The following is a 12,236-nucleotide window of genomic DNA, read 5'->3' as shown; positions in this document are numbered from 1 at the left end:
TTTTTTTTTTTTTTTTTTTTTTTTTTTGGAGTCAAGAGTCTCACTCTGTTGCCCAGGCTGGAGTGCAATGGCATGCTCACAACCACCGCAGCCTTGACCCACTGGGCTCAGGCAATCCTTCTGCCTCAACTTTCTAAGTAGCCAGAACTACAGGCGCTACCACACCTGGTTGATTTTTGATATATTGTAGAGACAAGGTCTCGCCAAGTTGCCTGGGCTGGTCTCGAATCCTCGGGCTCAGGCAATCCTCTCACCTCGGCCTCCCAAAGTGCTGGGATTACAGGCTGAGCCGTGGAGCCTGGCTGCATATTGGGATCTTTAAACAATACTGATGTCTGGCTCCTGTCTCTAGGCATTTTGAGAAAGCTTCAGTGTCTAAAGTGTAATGAAAGGGAGTGGTAGGAAATGCTATTGGAGAGCGAGACAGGCCAGGTAATACAGGGCCTTGTGGGCCAAGCTAAGAAACTTTAGTTTAAATCTGAGTACCACGGGAAGCCATTAGAATGTTCTGAGTAAGAAGGTGACACCATCTTTTTCTCCCTGTCTCTCACATTTTAAATTCTTGAACAGGCTGGGTACAGCAGCTCACACCTGAAATCCAGCACTTTTTGGAGGCTGAGGAGGATTGCTTGAACCCAGGAGTTAGAGACCAACCTGGGCAACATAGTGAGACTGTGGTCTCTACAAAAAATAAAAAAATAGTCCAGTGTGTGGTGGTACATACCTGTAGTCCCAGCTACTCAGGAGGCTGAGGTGGGAGGATTGCTTGAGCCCAGGTGGTTGAGACTGTGGTGAGCTGTGATTGTGCCACTGCACTCCAGCCTAGGTGACTGATGACAGAGTAAGCTCCTCAACTCAAAATAAATAAATAAGTAAATAAAATGAAAGTCTTTAGCAAATATTTCTTTCTTTTTTTTTTTTTTTTTTGAGTCAGAGTCTCACTCTGTTGCCCAGGTTGGAGTGCAGTGGCACACTCACAGCCACCACAGCCTTGACCTGCTGGGCTCAGGCATTCCTTCTACTTCATCCTTCCAAGTAGTTGGAACTACAGGTATGCACCACCATGCCCAGCTAATTTTTTGATTTATTGTAGAGATGAGGTCTCGCTATGTTGCCCAGGCTGGTTTCAAGCCTGTGGGCTCAGGCAATCCTCTCTGCCTCCCAAAGTGCTGGGATTATAGGCATGAGCCACTGTGCCTAGTTGCACGTAGTGGTTTCTTTTGTTTGTTTGTTTGTTGTTGTTGTTGTTGTTTTTGAGTTGGAGCCTCACTCTGTCGCCCAGACTGGAGTGCAGTGGCCGCTCCCGGCCACCGCAGCCTCGACCTGCTGGGCTCCGGCAATCCTTCTGCCTCAGCCTTCCGAGTAACCAGAATTACAGGCGCACGCTACCACGCCCGGCTAATTTTTTTTTTATTTTATTTTATTGTAGAGATGAGGTCTCGCTGCCTAGGCGGGTCTCGAATCCGCGGGCTCAGGCAATCCACTCACCTCAGCCTCCCAAAGGCGCGGGATTGCAGGCTGAGCCACAGAGCCCGGCAGTGGTTTCTAATGGTGGTTTTGATTTGCATTTCTCAAATGACTAATGATGCTGAACAATCTTTATGTGCTGATTTGCCATAAAATGTCTTCTTTGATGAAGTGTCTGTTCATATCTTTTGCCCATTTTTAAAATTGAGTTTTTTAAATTGTAGTGTTTGAGAGTTCTTTGTATTTTCAGATACAAGCAATTGTTTTCTTCCAGCCTGTAGCTTGTCCTTTCATTCCCTCAACAGAGACTTTCAAAGAACAAAAGCTTTCAGTTTTGATGAAATTCCTTCTCTCTGCATCGTGTTTTTGGCGTTGTATGTAAGGAATCTGAGTCAGGGTCTCACTCTGTCACTCAGGTTGTGGTACAGTGGAACAATTACAGTTTACTGCAGCCTGGACCTCCCAATTAGTTGGGACTCTAGGATCCCAATTAGTTGGGACTCTAGGATCCCAATTAGTTGGGACTCTAGGCGCATGCCACCACACCCAGCTATTTTTTTTTTTTTTTTTTTTGGTAGAGAGGAGGTCTCACTTGTTGTCTAGACTGGTCTTGACCTCCTGGGCTCAAGAAGTCCTCCCTCCTCAGCCTACCGAATTGCTGGGATAACAGGCATGAGCTGCTACACTCAGCCTATTACCTATTTTCGGTTAATTTTTATACATGGTGCAAAGTTTCCATTAAAGTTTATTTTTTGCGTCTTGATTTGCAATAGCTTTATGCACAATTTGTTGAAAACCCTATCCTTATTCCACTGAATTGCCTTTGTGCCTTTGTCAAAAATTGTGTCCATATGTGTTTTATTAATATAGTGAATTACACAGATTGATTTTCAAATGTTAAACTAACTTTGCATTACTGAGATAAACTCCTCTTTGATTTATTATCCTTTTTCTATATTGTTGGATTCAGTTTGATAAACTTTGTTTAGGCCAGGTATGTCAGTTCATGCCTGTAATCCCAGCACTTTAGGATGCCAAGGTAGGAGGGTTGCTAGACCCCAGGAGTTCGAGACCAACCTGGGCAACATAATGAAACCTCATCTCTACAAAAAATAAAAAAATAAAAATTAGCTAGGCATGGTGGCACATGCCTGTAGTCCCAGCTACTCAGGAGGCTGAGGCAGAAGGATCGCCTGAGCCCAGGAGGTTGAGGCTGTGATGAGTTGTGATTATGCCACTGCACTCCAGCCTGGGGGCAGAGTGAGACCCCAGCTTAAACAATCAATCACTAATTGGTTTAGAATGTTTGCATCTATGTTCATGAGGTAAATGGTTTGTAGTTTTCTTTTCTTTTCTTTTTTGAGTCAGAGTCTCACTCTGTTGCCCAGGCTGGAGGACAGTGACACGATCACAACTCATCACAGCCTCAACCTCCTGGGCTCAGGTGATCCTTCTGCCTCGGCCTCATGAGTAGCTGGTACTACAGGTGCATGCCACCATTCCCTGGTAATTTTTTGATTTTTGTATAGACAAGGTCTAGCTATGTTGCTTAGGCTGATCTTGAACTCCTGAACTCAAGAGATTCTCCCACTTCAGCCTCCCAAAGTGCTGGGATTACAGGCTGAGCCACCGAGCCCGGTTTGTAGTTTTATTTTCTTGTGTTGATTTTGTCTGACTTAGTCATCAAAGTAACACTGGTCTCATAGGATAAGTTAGAAAGTATTACTTCTTTTTAAATTTCTTGAAAAAGATTCTGTACAACTGGCATTTTTTTCTTTCTTAAATGTTTGGTAAATTTATACATAAAGTCATCTGTGCCTGGAGTTTTCTTTGTGAGGTGGCTCTTAACTATAAGTTCAACTTCTTTAATAGATATATGACTATTTGGATTATTGATTTCTTCTTGAGTACACTTTGGCAGTTTGTATCTTTCAAGAATTTTTGTCTATTTCATCTATTTTGTCCAACATATTAGCATATAGTTATTTCTAATATTCCTTTATTGTTTTGTTTTTGTTTTTTGAGTCAGGGTCTCACTCTGTCACTCAGACTGGAGTGCAGTGGCACAATCACGGTTCACCGCAGCTGCAGTCTCCTGGGCTCAGGTAATCCTTCCACCTCAGCCTCCTAAGTAGCTGGGACTACAGGCACATACCACCAATCCAGTTAATTTTATGATTTATTGTAGAGACAGGGTCTCTATCTGTTGCCCAGGCTGGTCTTGAACTTCAGGGCTCAAGCAATCTTTCCACCTTGGTCTCCCCAAGTACTGGAATTATAGGCATGAGCCACTGTACCTGGCCCCTTATTTTTGTTTTAATATCTGAAGAATCTTTAGTGATGTCACCACTCTCATTCCTGAGACTGATAATTTGTGTTTTTACTCTTTTTTTTCTCTGATAATTCTGGCTAGAGGCTTATTGATTTTATTATCTTTTCAAAGAACCAGCTTTTGGTTTTATTTATTTTCTTCATTGTTTTTCTGTATTTCATTTCGTTGAGTTCTGCCCTGAACTTTATTTCCTTTCTTTTGCTTACTTTGGGTTTAATTTATTCTTCTTTTTTCTAGTTTTTCTTTTTTAATTCTGCTTTTCCTTTTTTTGAAATCAACTCCCTTACTCTAAGATTGAGTTTCTTAAGGTAAAAGCTGAGGCCATTAATTCGAGACTTTCATTTTTTCAAATATAGATGATCAATGCTATACATTTCTCTGATATACTATGTGCTGTTTTAGCAGTAATTGTTACTTTTTTTCATTTTCATTCAATCAAAATATTTTCTTTTCTTTCTTTTTTTTGAGTCGGTGTCTCACTGTCGCCCAGGTTGGAATGCAGGGCCACTGCTGGGTTCAAGTGATCCTTCCGCCTCAACTTTCCCAGTAGCTGGAGCTGCAGGCACGCGCTACCATGCCCAGCTTATTTTTTGATTTGTTGTAGAGATGAGGTCTCACCAATTTGCCCAGGCTGGTCTTGAATCCCTGAGCTCAGGCAGTCCTCTCACCTCGGCCTCCCAAAGTGCTGGCATTACAGGCTTGAGTCATCACACCCATCCTCAAAATTTTTCTAATTTCCCATTTGATTATTTGACCTATAGATTATTTTGAAGTGTGCTACTTAGTTCTCACATATTTAAAGATTTTTCCAGAGACCTTTCTGTTATTAATTTGTAGTTTAATTCCATCATGCCAGCATCTTCCTCAATTTGTATCAGATGTTTTCTTCATGCTTAAATTCAGTTTATGCAATTTTGGTAGGAATATCACAGAAATGACGCTGTGTTGTTATTGCTTCCTATCGCACGACACACACTTTCAATTCTTCCTGTCACTGGCTAATCCTGGTTTTCTCTTCTTTGTGATTGCACTGCACTTTCCTTTGCCAGCAGTGAGAAACTTGCTTCCTGATCTTATTAAAATGCTGTGTTTAGTGAATAGTTCAGTCCTCCATGCCAGGCTGTCTCTCTCCCATGAATACCCTTCCTGGGCTCTGACATCCATGCTGGGCCTCCCCTTTCCCTGCAAGGACACTCTCCTCACCTTCTCAGGCTCTGACACCTTACACCAGCCCACCCCACGTGTAGATGCCCTCCGCATCCTGCACAAGTGCTCTCCTCACCAATCAGGCTTGGGCATTCCTTGCCTCATGTCCCTCCATCCCCATGCCCTCTCCACCCTTCTTGGACTCTAACTCCCCACTCTGGGCTGTACCACTGCATCATGAATCCCCTTTTCATTCCACTTGGGCTCTGACTTTTCCACTTTCCACAGCTTCCTCCTCCCTGCTCCCTGGTAGCCTTACTTTGCTCCACCTAATAGTTTTTAGATGATTATTTCGGGTGCTAGAAAGAGAAGGGAAGGGAAGAGGAAGTGCTGTACTTTAAAAAAAAGATCTGACTGCTCTATGGAAAATAGACTATAGGGTAACAAGGGTTCAAAGGGGAAACCAATTAGAAAGGTTTTGCCTAGGCAAGAGACAATGGAGACTTGGACTGGGATAGTAGCAGTGATATGGTGAAAAATGGTCAGATTCTGGATAAAAGCAGAGTTAACAGGACTTGCTGACAAATTGGAGGTGGCATGTGAGAAAGATGTGTCAGCCATGTTTCTGGACTTTCGGCCTAATGACTGGGGGCGGTTTCTTAGGGAAGCTAAGAGATAGAAGCTGGGGGTGAAGGGATTCGGAAATTTACTTTTGGACATCTGAAGTCCAAAATTAGGCAGTGGAGACATTAAGCTAGAAATCGGATATTCAAGGTCAGAGCTCAAGGCAGAAGCGGAGAGGCTGGAGATATAAATTAGGGGGTCCTTAGCATTTAGATAATTTTTACTTTTATTATTTTATTTACTATTTTTTAAAAATTTAGTTATGTTTTCTTGAGTTGGGATCTCACTCTGTTGCCCAGGCTGCATGATCACAGCTCACCGCAGTCTTGACCTCCTGGGCTCAGGCCATCCTTCCACTTTAGCCTCCCAAATAGCTGGGATGACAGGCACATGCCACCACACCCAGCCAATTTCTTTATTTATTGTAGAGATGAGGTCTTGCTATGTTGCCCAGGCTGGACTTGAACTCCTGGGCTCAAGCAATCCTTCCACCTTGGCCTCCCAAAGTGTGGGGGTTACAGGCATGAGCCACTGTGCCTAGTTTGATAATTTCTAAAGTGATGGACTGGTGCTTTAACTGAATGGGTACAAATAGAGAGAACATGTCCAAGGACATCTAATTTTAGAGTTCCAGAAAAGGAGGGGCAAGATCTAGCAAAGGAGACTGAGAAAAAAAATCCGGAGAGAGGAACATCAGAAGCTGAGTGAAGAGAGTGATTTAGGAAGAGAAAGTGATACAATGCTGTGAGAAATCAAGACAAGAGCAGTTGTTCTGGCAAGATGGGGGACCTTAAGTCAAAGGCAAATGTGAGGTACCCTCTAAATGCAGCAAGCCCGTTGAACTACAGAAATGGCCTGCTGGTGCCACTTTGGCAGAGAATATTGGGAAAGGGAGGAGAGAGGACGTGACTAGGGAAAAGAAAGGGAGGGTCTTTTGAAGCTCAAGGCTAAAGGCTGGATACCTCAGTACTAGGACTTGATTTCCCCAAGTGCCTTGCTTGGGCTTCTCCGACAGCCCCGATGTTTGTGCTCAGAGTCATGGAAACCATTTCACCCATTGCTCTGAGAAAGTCACATTCTTTTTTTTTTTGAGTTGAATGGAGTTTCACTCTGTCGCCCAGGCTGGAGTGCAGTGGCACACTCATGGCCACCCCAGCGTTGACCTGCTGGGCTCAGGTGATCCTTCCACCTCAGCCTTCCAAGTAGCCAGAACTACAGGCACGTGCCACCATACCTGGCTAATTTTTGGGTTTATTGTAGAGATGAATTCTTGCCAAGTTACCCAGGCTGTTCTCGAACCTGTGGGCTCAGGCAAGACTCTCACCTCGGCCTCCTAAAGTACTGGGATTACAGACTTGAGCCACCGTGACCGGCCACACTCTATTCTTTAGGAAGTAGGCTTACACCACCAACCTAATTTTTAAAAATCTTTAAGGAACTTTTTTTGGGCAAAGATAATGAGGCCAGGTACTCAAATCATGATCGGCCACCTTTTGGGAATTCCTACACTTATCCTTATTTTTGTGACTTTTCCAGAAAGAGCTTTGAGGATATATGGTAATAAAAGGTTACAAGTAATGATATACTCAGTATACCCTATGATAAGTGTAGAGATCCTGAAATGTCTCCAAGATGGGAATAGGAATCTGTGCTCCAGGATCCAGAACCTTCTTTCCTACGTTGGCTGAGTAGAGCTTCTTGTCCATGATTTTGGAGAAGTATCTTTGAAGCTACCTCCAGTGGGTGTGACAACAAGAAGAAACTATGGGGAGCTTTTTACCATATAATTCCTTAAGCCTCCTCAGCAAATGCAGCTTAAAGGAATCCTCAAGATAGACCTTTTCAACTAGTGTGCTACCCCTAAACTCCTCTGTTATGGGTCAAATTGTGCCCCTCAATCCAGGTCATATGTTGAAACCCTAGTACTTCAGAATGTGATTGTATATGGAAATAGAGTCTTTAAGAGGTAATTAAAGTTAAATGAGCTCATAAGGGTGGGCCTTTGTGGTGTTATGGTATAGGTAATGGTTTTCATCTGCGGTTCCCAGCTCATAACTCCCTCATTATAATTTTTTTTACAATATTGGGGGCACTTTAGGCCTCAGGAAACAGAATCTTTCGCTCTGACCTTCTGTTCTCCTTTCACCTACCTCTAATTTTTTTTTTTTTTGAGTTGGAGTCTCCCTCTGTTGTCCATGCTGGAGAGCAGTGGAACGCTCAGCCACTGCCTCAACTTGATGGGCTCAGGTGATCGTTTCACCTCAGCCTTCCAAGTAGCTGGAACTACAGGTGTGCACTACCATTCCCAACTAATTTTCTGATTTATTGTAGAGACACAGTCTCACCAAGTTGCCCAGACTGGTCTTGAACCCCTGGGCTCAGACAATCCTCTGGCCTCCACCTCCCAAAGTGCTGGGATTATAGGTGTAAGCCTCTGTGCTCGGTTTAATCTTCTAATCTTTCTGACTGTGGGTCTTAATTTCCTCCCTAAAGTGGGTCCTGTCCTATACCATGGAGGAAGGAATAGTAACATCCTGAAGCTTCATAAAAACCCACGCAGGTTCAGTGGCTCACTCCTGTAAGGTTGAGGTAGAAGGTTCACCTGAACCCAGGAGATCAAGGCTGTGGTAAGCCATAAGCGTGCCACTGCACTCCAGTCTAGGTGACCTCGACTCAGGAAAAAACAAAAACAAACAAAAAATCCCCAAGAGGACTGGGTTCAGGAAACTTCCAGATAGCCAAACACTTGGAGATTACTGGAAGGTGGGTTCCCAGGGAGGGCATGGAAGCTCTGCATCCCTTCCCCCATACCTCACCCTACACACCTCTTTATCTGTATCCTTTGCAATATCCTTTCTTTTTTTGAGTTGGAGTATCACTCTGTCGCCCAGATTGGAGTGCAGTGGCATGCTCATAGCATCACAGCCTCAACTTGCTGGGCTCAGGGGATCCTTCCGCTTCAGCTTCCAAGTAGCTGGAACTCCAGGCATGTGCCTTCATGCCTGGTTATGCAACATCCTTTATAATAAACCGACAAATGTGTTTCCCTGAGTTCAGGAGCTGCTCCAGCAAATTATTGGAACCTTTTAGGGCTCTAAAAATGTTAGGTCTGGGAGGATTGTTAGGTTAGTGGGCCGGTGAGATGAGCCAGTGGTGCACATAAGATGCAAATGATTAGATAAGAAAATATGGTTTATTTAGAAAGCAGATTAGAAAGAGAGAGAAAAGGGGAATCCACCCCCCCACACACACACATACATGGGGAAAGAGGCCAGAGCTTACAGATAAGCATGGTGGTAGTTCCTTGAGGTTGAATGCTTTTTAAACCTTTCCTTTGGTTTGGAGGTAGGTCATGAAGGTGATTGGGTGGTAGTTTGGTTTAAGTCATCATGAATGGGCAGGCAGATGGGTGGGTTCTTCACATAACTGTTGCCATGGTGATGGAGTCTGTGTATCTATTTATTTAGAAAGTGCATGTAAGATGCAAATAATTAGATAGAAAAATATGGTTTATTTAGAAAGTAGATTAGAAAGAGAGAGAAAAGGGGGATCCCTCCCATGGGGGAGGAGGCCAGAGCTTACAGAAAAGCATGGTGATGGCTGCTTGAGGTTGAATGTTTTTTAAACCTTTCCTTTGGTGTGGGGGTGGGTCGTGAAGGTGATTGGGTGGTAGTCTGTTTTAAGTCATCATGAAGGGGCAGGCAGATGGGTGGGTTCTTCACATAACTGTTGCCATGGTGATGGAGTCTGTGTCAGGTAGGTTATCCTGGTTCTTTATGGCTAAAAGACAAACTCGGAGTAGAAAAATAAACAGTATAAAAGCAGGCTTGGAGAAAAGGGTTGTAAATTATCAATAGCTATCTCTGGGGAAATGGTTCTGTCCTTGGCTAATGACTAGAGGGTAAATTAAAGTGAACTGCTAAAAAAAAATGACAAAGCTAAGTAATGTTAAAATGGCTGCTCTTTAGTTAAGATTATTTCATTAAATCATTCCATTTTGGCATTTTACCCTTTCAGAACCCAAAGAGGGGTCATGAGAACGCTAACTTGAAGCTGGTTGGTCAGAAGTTCTGGAGGCCTGGACTTGGTGACTGGTGCCAAGAAGATGGGGGAGAGGGGGCATCTTGGGCACTGAACCCTCAGCCTGTGGGATATGATACTATCTCCTGATAGATAGTGTCAGACTTGAGTTGGAGGACACCCAGCTAGTGTCCTCTGCTTGTCTTGTGGAGAAAACCCCCAAGTCTGGTTATAGAAGTCTTATTCTGTATTGATGATCATTTTGGTAGAATGAGGGCAGAGGGAAAAACACAGTTTGAGAAAGGAGCCCTACCCTAACATGGCTAGTGTCTTTATAAGAAGAGGAAGACCCTCTTCTTACAGAGGAAAGACTGTGTGAGGACATGATCATAAAGTGACCATCTGTAAGCCAAGCAGAGAGGCCTCAGGAGAAACCCAGGCCTGAGGACATTTTAATCTTTGACTTTCGGCTTCCAGAACTGTGAAAATGAAATGTCTGTTGTTTAGGCCATCCAGTCTGTGTATTTTGTGCAGTCGTGGAAGAAGAAAATGGCATGTTTATGCGAAGAATCACAGCTAACCTGGAGATGTCATAGTTCATTTTTCCATTTTCCCACTATGCCACTTTGCCTTTTCTAACATCTGCAAGGGTTAAACTCTGAAGTACATCAAGAATGCTTTCTTTCACTTGGTTATAAGTTACTAGATATTGCTTAAGTAATAAATGGTATAAGTATACTCACTCCTTATTTGATTTAGAATTATGTGTTTAGACATAAGGCTTATAGAAGCACAAGTTTATAGTAAGTTTATTATGAGCTCATTATAAGTTCTAACACTTATCTAGGAGTTATGTAGGTGATTTATAACACTGTTGTCACTGACTTAGGATAAAGATTATCTTTCAGGTTTTTACTTAATTCAATAGTTAAAACTCTAAGTTAACATTTATAGAGTGGGTTTTCACTGAACTCATAATATACTAATCAGACACTTTTATGATAACTTAGCTAAAGACAGAAAGCAACCTTGGGGGCCTGGGAAACATTACTAAAAGCTTCTTTTGAGTTTTCTTTAGAAACAAGCACTGCAGGATAAGAGAAAAGTAACGGAGACACCTGAACAAGAAAGGCGATTACAAGCTCTGACGGTCATAAAGCCCCAGAAGGACTACTGCTAAACTTTCTGGAGACAGTTCAAGGACTGTAATTCGGGACTTTGGACTAAAACTATCATCTTTGGCCTTATGAATAAGACTCATTATCTGAATGTTTACAGGGTTCTTGGCTTGTTTATTGCTAAGACCACTAGATGGTGGTAACTTGTAGAGGATATGTACGTGAAGGAATTTTCTTTGTCGTGCCCCTTTACAAATGGTATAAAAGCTTTCCCTTAGCTAACATTAAATTGTCGTCTGTTCAAGAAGCAGGTGTTCGAGTATAATGTTTTCGTCTTTTGCCTATCCGTCTCTCCTTCAGGAGATCTCACGACCTTGCGGGGCAGGACCCCCGCAGGCTGCCCTTACAAACAAATACAGCCTCCCATAAAGAAATGATGGTGTGCCATTGCTGCTCCTGCGTTTGTAACAGGAATACAAGTGGGTGGCTCCTGCTCACAGTTCCTGACTCTTCTCAAAGAATCTTAGACGAGTCAAGTGCCTGTGTGTAGTAAGGGAGAAGAGACTATCTCTAGAAAGGTTTGGGGTTCCAGACTTTGAGCGAATCTCACTTTTTTCCTCAAAACAGACATTTATTATGCAGGTGAAATTACCTTAATTATAGGCTCATGCCTATAATTCCAGCACTTTGAGAGGCCAAGGAGAGAGTCTTGCCTGAATCCATGGGTTCAAGACCAGCCCAGGCAACTTGGTGAGACCTCATCTCTATAATAAATCAAAAAATTAGTCAGGCGTGGTGGTGTATGCCTGTAGTTCTGGCTACTTGGAAGTCTGAGGCGTATCACCTGAGTCCAGCAGGTCAAGACTGCATTGGCCATGAGTGTGCCACTACACTCCAGCCTGGGCTACAGAGTGAGACTCCAACTCAAAAAATAAACAAACAAACAAGCAAATAAATAAAATTAATATCAATCTTGATTAGGAGAAAACTGCATTAGGAGAATTCGGTTTTTTGGTTTTTTTTGAGTTGGAGTCTATGTCACCCAGGCTGGAGTGCAGTGGCACACTCACAGTCACCCTGGCATCGACTTGCTGGGCTCAGGTGAACTTTCAGCCTCAGCCTTCCAAGTAGTCGGAACTATAGGTGCACGCCACCATGCCCTGCTAATTTATTTATTTATTTATTGTAGAGAATCTTACCAAGTTCTCACCAAGTTCCCCAGGCTGGTCTCAAATCCGCAGGCTTAGGCAATCCACTCATCTTGGTCTCCCAAAGTGCTGGGATTAGAGGCTGAGCCACCGAACCTGGTCAGAATTCAGTTTTTAAGGAGAAAGTTAATTAAAAAGAATAATATGGCCGATATTTATGGAAAGGGCTGTTCATGAGTGTTGTTTGTAAAACAAATGAGTTGTGGGCTGTTAGTCTAGTTGTTCTCTGTAGTAGCTTTCTATTTTTTTCAGCTCTAGCTCCTGATCTGAGCTACCTCCTTGTGCAGCTTTCTGCCTCACTGGGTCTGATGAACTTGTAGC

This window comes from Carlito syrichta, unplaced genomic scaffold (genome assembly GCF_000164805.1).
Source record: "Carlito syrichta isolate Samal-C Ts95f unplaced genomic scaffold, Tarsius_syrichta-2.0.1 Scaffold315561, whole genome shotgun sequence".
NCBI lineage: Eukaryota > Metazoa > Chordata > Mammalia > Primates > Tarsiidae > Carlito > Carlito syrichta.
Note: the sequence above shows the minus strand (reverse complement) of the source record.